Source organism: Elaeis guineensis, chromosome 1 (assembly GCF_000442705.2).
Source record: "Elaeis guineensis isolate ETL-2024a chromosome 1, EG11, whole genome shotgun sequence".
NCBI classification, from domain to species: Eukaryota; Viridiplantae; Streptophyta; class Magnoliopsida; order Arecales; family Arecaceae; genus Elaeis; species Elaeis guineensis.
Genome location: NC_025993.2, coordinates 155,452,966 through 155,459,207, shown reverse-complemented (window position 1 = coordinate 155,459,207; position 6,242 = coordinate 155,452,966).

Sequence of the window (6,242 nt, the reverse complement as noted above, 5' to 3'; positions counted from 1 at the left end):
AAGGATGACGTTCTCAGGTACTTCAAGGAGTTCCACAAGTTTGTAATTACTTAGTTTAATGCCACAATCAAAACTCTGAGGTCTGACAATGGCACTGAGTACATGAATAGAAAGTTCTGTGAGTATTTAGCTGCTCATGGGATTGTCCATCAAATTATATATGTCGATACGCTTGCTCAGAATGGTGTTGCTGAACGTAAAAATCAACACTTATTGGAAGTAGCTCAATCTTTATCCTTTACTATGAGGATTCCTAAATTTTTCTAGAGTGAGGTGGTTCTTACTGCAGTGTATCTTATTAACCACATGCCATCTGCTACTTCATTGGGAGGTTTATATCTAACTACACCTGAAGCGTTCCAATGCTATTTTGTCACGTATTTTAAAGCATGTAAATTTTCTTAAGAGGTTTATATCGAACTGCGCAAGAAAGGTTCGGTCTTTTGTCCCCCGTTGAAGCTTATGACAAGATGAATTCATTTAGACTGAAGAGCACCAGCAAACTTTTAAAGAGAGACAGTAGTATTTCGCTAAATATTTTGTATCGGGGCCTCTAAGACGTGCTGTACCATGTGTCCGCTGCAGAAGATTTTATGAGAGCCTTTTAGGCAAGACAATAAGGGGGAACGCTAGATTATAATAGAGATCAAGTGATGTTATGTATATATGATCGTATTAGTGAACTTTATGGGTATCGATTTATCTAGCGATGCTTATTAATTTGCTGGACGATTAATTTACTTTGAATGTATCATTTAATCATATAATTATATCAATAAAAAAGTATGTTTTAAAATGAGAAATAAATAGAGAATGTCATTTTTTTTTCATCATAAAACAAACAACACCATTTGTAGAAAAATCTGATTTTTAGATTTTTTTTTTTTTAAATAAGTATTAGAGGAGACGTGCCTCCCATATTTTTTCTCTGGAGCCCGCCTCATATGATTTTTGTTCCCAGTTTCCTCCCGTTCCCCATCTCTTTTCCTTCTCTAGCCCAACAACCGTTCCTGATCCATTGGTCATACTTGCACCATAAAATCAGTGGCCATTATGAAAGTCTGGCCATTGATTCTTGTGAAGGTGCTTTTGGCCATTATCCATTTAATCTATTTGGGAATTTAATACCCAAAAAACCTTTCTGGGGAGATTGAAGCTGTAAACTTAAACCAAATGTCGTATGTACTAGGTGCAAATTCCTTAACGTGGATTTTTATTGCCCTGTGTAACGCTCAAGAGGTGCAGACAATTCTGACACACTGGATTTTTCAATCCAAGTAGTGAAAATTGACTATTCTTTCATTTCTCCTGTGAAAGGAGAGGTGGATATAATGGTACCATCTGAGCTTAAGATTCATCAATGCATATACCCTTGTAGAGGTTAATGTCCTTCACTATGATAACAAAGATGAAGAGGAATTATGTTTTGAATTATCAAAGGCCCATGTAGCTCTTATGCTGAGAAGAGACTCCTAAAACGTAAGACATGACACCCAACCAAACACCAACGAAAGATTTCAAAAACGCTCCGGCTCGTCTCATATGAGATCTAACTACAAAAACCAAAATGTGGATCATCCAGAGTGGGGGGTCTGATTGTATTATGCAAGTCTGCTGAATGGATTTGTGCATAGAACAGAGGTGGCATCAATGTTTAGAATGGCATTTGAGGTCCAATGATCTAGCATCATGTTGTGGATCTGTACCTCGGCATCGGCTGGAAAGATGCTCGGCTCCGGCCGATCTATGGGAAATGGATGCTTGACAGGTCACATGCATACAAATCGCAAAGGTCGTCGAGTTTACTCCATCCAACTAGCTGTGACTGCTATTTGTCCTTCGTTCTTGTGACAATTTCACCTGGGCCGTAGACGTTCTATTTTAGATCGTCCATGGCCGACTAATTCCAAATTACCTAAGGTCAACGTGGGTTCCATGGTCTCCAAAACCTCGATTTTGGAAGATCTATTCTAGCTTGTCCATAGCTGAGCTAATCTTTCTACCGCTGATCTGCCTCTCTCTCTTCTAAATTAGGAAAGTCCAGATAAAGAAAAATTCTTTTGTGATTGAATCTCTTGTAAAAGAAAATAACTTCTTCGAATCAATCTGTACGTCAAATCCAGAAAACAATAATGACTGCGAGACATATACGACTCCGATTCTTCTTCTATAAATAAAGGGGCTTCGGGACCCTCAAAGTAAGTTCTCCGCTCCTCGCTCTCTTTTTCTCATTGTTCTCCTTCTCCTAACTTGAGTGTCAGAGGATCTTCGCCGGAAAATACCCCAGTGAGGATTTTTTGCAAGTATTCAGGTGGAGCTCCAGTGACAGAGTTACTTCGGCTATCCCCACCTCAGCATCCGACCTCAAGTGTGGAGATCAAGAGCAACACATCAATATGTACAATAATGTTCGCATGGGTCCCATGTAACAATGTATCTTATTTGCCACTCGTCTATTTCTCTTGAAAGCATAATAAGACATTGTTAGCTATGTTAATGGGCCAGGCCTCTCTCCGCTGATATCACTATTCTGAACAAAACCAACCTGACTTTCCATCGCAAAAGTAGCACAGAAGCAGGCCTATCGCCCAGCCCATTGACAATCCTACACCTTCCTGCTTGATTGCTTCGATATCTGCCCCATCAAGAAAGACGTGGGGTTATCATTGGCGATCGCCTTTATCCAAATTATCAATCTCATCCTTCTACCAGAAAAAAAAAATCCAAGAATATAAATCCTCTATCTTACCAGATCTTATGGAACCAGCAGGGTAGGCAGGAGCGAGGGAGGCAAAAGGGAAGGGAGAGAGTGGGGAGGCTACGGGGCTCGGTGCCTGTGGTTCCCGCAGGATAAAAACGGATGGGGCGAGTTGACGTGGGCCGGGGCTCAGAGAGTTGATCCAGCGGGAAGTAGTCCGGTTGTGGGCAAGGATGACCCAAACGGGCTCCAGTAGTTGCAGCTGTCGTGTGGAATCCCAATTTGGTTTGTTCGTGGGTTCATCAATGAGAACCGTCCAATTCTTTTGCCACAACCAAATCATGTCAGAGGAGTTGGTTACATGACAATTGGTTGGTCGGTAAACCTTATTCTGGCTGCTACTTGTTTTGGTCATTTTAGTCAAACTTTGGACCGTGGACATCTCATCATGCCTTTGCCACGTCTGCTCCAGCGAGTAGCCTTAAAGAGGACAATTAGAAGCTCACTTTCACGGCGTCACCCCAACTAGTTCACTGTTGTGAGTTGGCGAGGACATAATTGCTTCCCCTCGTAATAGATCGAATTTGAATCAAATATTGTACTATCTATTCTCAAATCCAAACTTAATATTCTATATCCAAATTCTATCCGATATCCGATCAGATAAGAAAAAAGATATCCATCTCTATATCCAAAGGATTCAGAGATACTCACGAGTAATCCATTTCTCCATACCCAACCATACCTGTCCCATGCCTATCCCATACTCAAAAAATATAAACAATCAAAATAATTTTATACATATTATCAATCAAAACAAAATTACCAATTCAACATAGAACATAATTTATAAGTTCAGATTTATAAAAATCAAACATAGAAATAGAATTACAATTCAACATAGGACATACAAATAACTAAAATAATTATATGCACATTATCAGCTAAAACTGAATTACCAAAACAGAATTATAAATATATATATATTTAGATATGGATTCGGGTATTACCCATATCCGTAGGTTCAGATCGGATTCGGATTCGGATAGAAAACAGTACTACCCATATCCTACCCATATCCGTGCTACAGTTTTCGGGTTTTATCCAAATCCGAACCCAAATTCGATCAAACTCTATTTTTCGGATTTGATCAGATTTGGATATAGTATATACCTATCAAGTCGGATCGATTTTGTCATCTCTATTTCTATTTGTATTTTTCGATCTAATATGATTTCCACAGTGAGTCCATGTTCCCTGAAGGCCAACGAGGTAGAGAGGTCCAGCAGGCTGGCTCTCTCAATCTGCTTCTGACGAGTAGACGTAGTCTTCTTGGCCCAGTTGGAACTTCGGTGGTTCCAAATACAAGGCAATCAAGTGGTTTCACGAATGGCTCGGTTCAAGATACTTGAGAGAGAGAGTCTCCTGTATCTTTGCTCAGAGATGAGAAATTTTGACATGGATTGACAACATCTGAGCTCATCTGAGGAGCTGGTCTGTCAAGGCACCGATCTTTGCAGTTTGGGCCGCTCCAAGTGCTTGCTTGGTTGTGGACGATGGGCTACCTCTACTTTGTAACCCAGTAGCCTGCTGGCTGAGCCACTTCTTCTGAAAAGTTAAATTTCTGGATATTTTTTGATTTTACTTAGAGAGAAAGCTAGCGATGTACTAGATGCATGAACCACGTTTACATGGTTTGCTAAATTTTTCTCAACGAATGGTCTCTGCAGCATGGTTCGCTCTCTTCCAATACTTCGAAGCTCCAAACCTGATGGTGTGCGGCCAATAGGAGATGTTGTCAACAAACTGGCTGGAATGGCAGTTGAATCTGTCTCTGTTTTGCTTTGGTTTCTGTTTCTCGCCACCCCCGCACCACCCCCATATTACATCTTCCCTTTTACAACACCCCCCCCCCCCCCCCCCCCCCCCCCCCACCCCTCCTGTGCATAAGTTTGGTTCTTTTCTTCAACAAAAGCCAGGTGACTCTTTGCCTCCTTTTCCATCAGAAGAAAGAAGGAAAAAAAAAAAAAAAACTGGCTAGCATCATCACAAACTCTGAAACACAAGATTATTTATCACTCTTGGGCAGCTATGATTGACATAATGACTTCAGAGTAAGGATCATTCGATGGATTTATTAATTGGCCAATTAAACGTTGTACTTGCCATTAAAATCATTTATTAATTTTAATTGATAGATAAATACCTTTTCTTACAACTTTTTTTTTCCTCTTTTTCTGCCTCTTCCTGAAGGAAATATTATGTTGCCGAAGCGAGAAAGACAATTTTACCTTGCGATTCTCTATCAGGCGAGGCCCCCGCAACTTGTTCGAGATATCTCGCAGCAAATGGGGTATCAGCCTCCAAGAGCCATCTTAGCTATCCCATTCCAACCTGTCCTCAAATACTGCGTCCAATATTCTAAGCGCATAGAAAGATAGTGGTAACACCATTTACTACAACGTAAAAGAATTAGATATACAGATAAAATTTAAGTCCATAATAATCCTTTCACATGGACTGCAAGTCGGTGGTAGCCCAAACATATGTTAACAACACTTCCATCCCACCAAAACTCACATGAGAGGATCCAACCACTACAACTTTCCTCCAAACTACTAAAACTTTCATGGGGCAAATCAACCACAGTTTGGACAGGAAAGCTTTAAAGAAACCCTTTTGCTATTGCTATTGCTCCTATGTACCCCATGATCCCTGGTACCACCAAATAAGGAGGCTTCCAAATCTAAGGCAGAATCTTAGACAAATGACCTTGTTCAATAATTGTTTCACAACCAATTTAATCCAAGGATGCTGTTACATTTACGCAATAATTTTTTTGTGCCAAACACGAGATAAATGATTTATTAGAATGCGTTTGATTAGTCATTAAAAAAATATTTTTTTATTTTTAAATTTTTAAAAAATAAAATTTAAAAGTAATATTTGATAACATCATAAAAAATAAAAAATTAAAATCAAAATAATCAAAATAATTATTTTATATACGAAACAAAAAAATTTTATTTTCCAAAACTTGCTTTCCTACTTTTTTTTTTTTTTTTACTTCTCCATATCTAAAACATCAAATCAAAAAGTAAAAAGTCCGAATTTCTCCCTCATCGAGATCTTCATCTCTCCACTCTCTTCTCCCTCTCTTTTCGAACCCTTCTTCCTCATCGACTCTTCTGTTCTCAAATATTATTTTTTGCTTTATAGCAATGTAGTTATCAAATATATTTTTAATTTTTTTATTTTTATTTAATAATAAAAATAAAAAATAAAAAATATTTTTTAAAAATTAAAAAATCAAAATACGTAACTAAACGCGCCTTTAGATGTCAAAATGTTAACATTGTCCGTGACAGTTCAAGAAAAATCATGGTGCTGAACAAGCTTCCGAAAGATTTTGGGGAGGCAGCATTTTTCTTGATCCAATGCACATGAGAGAGATGCTGAGACAGCTGAGACAGCTGGAGCTCCACTTCACACCAAATTATTGTGGCCCAAGGCATTCAACTTTTGATAAAAAAATCTCGAACAC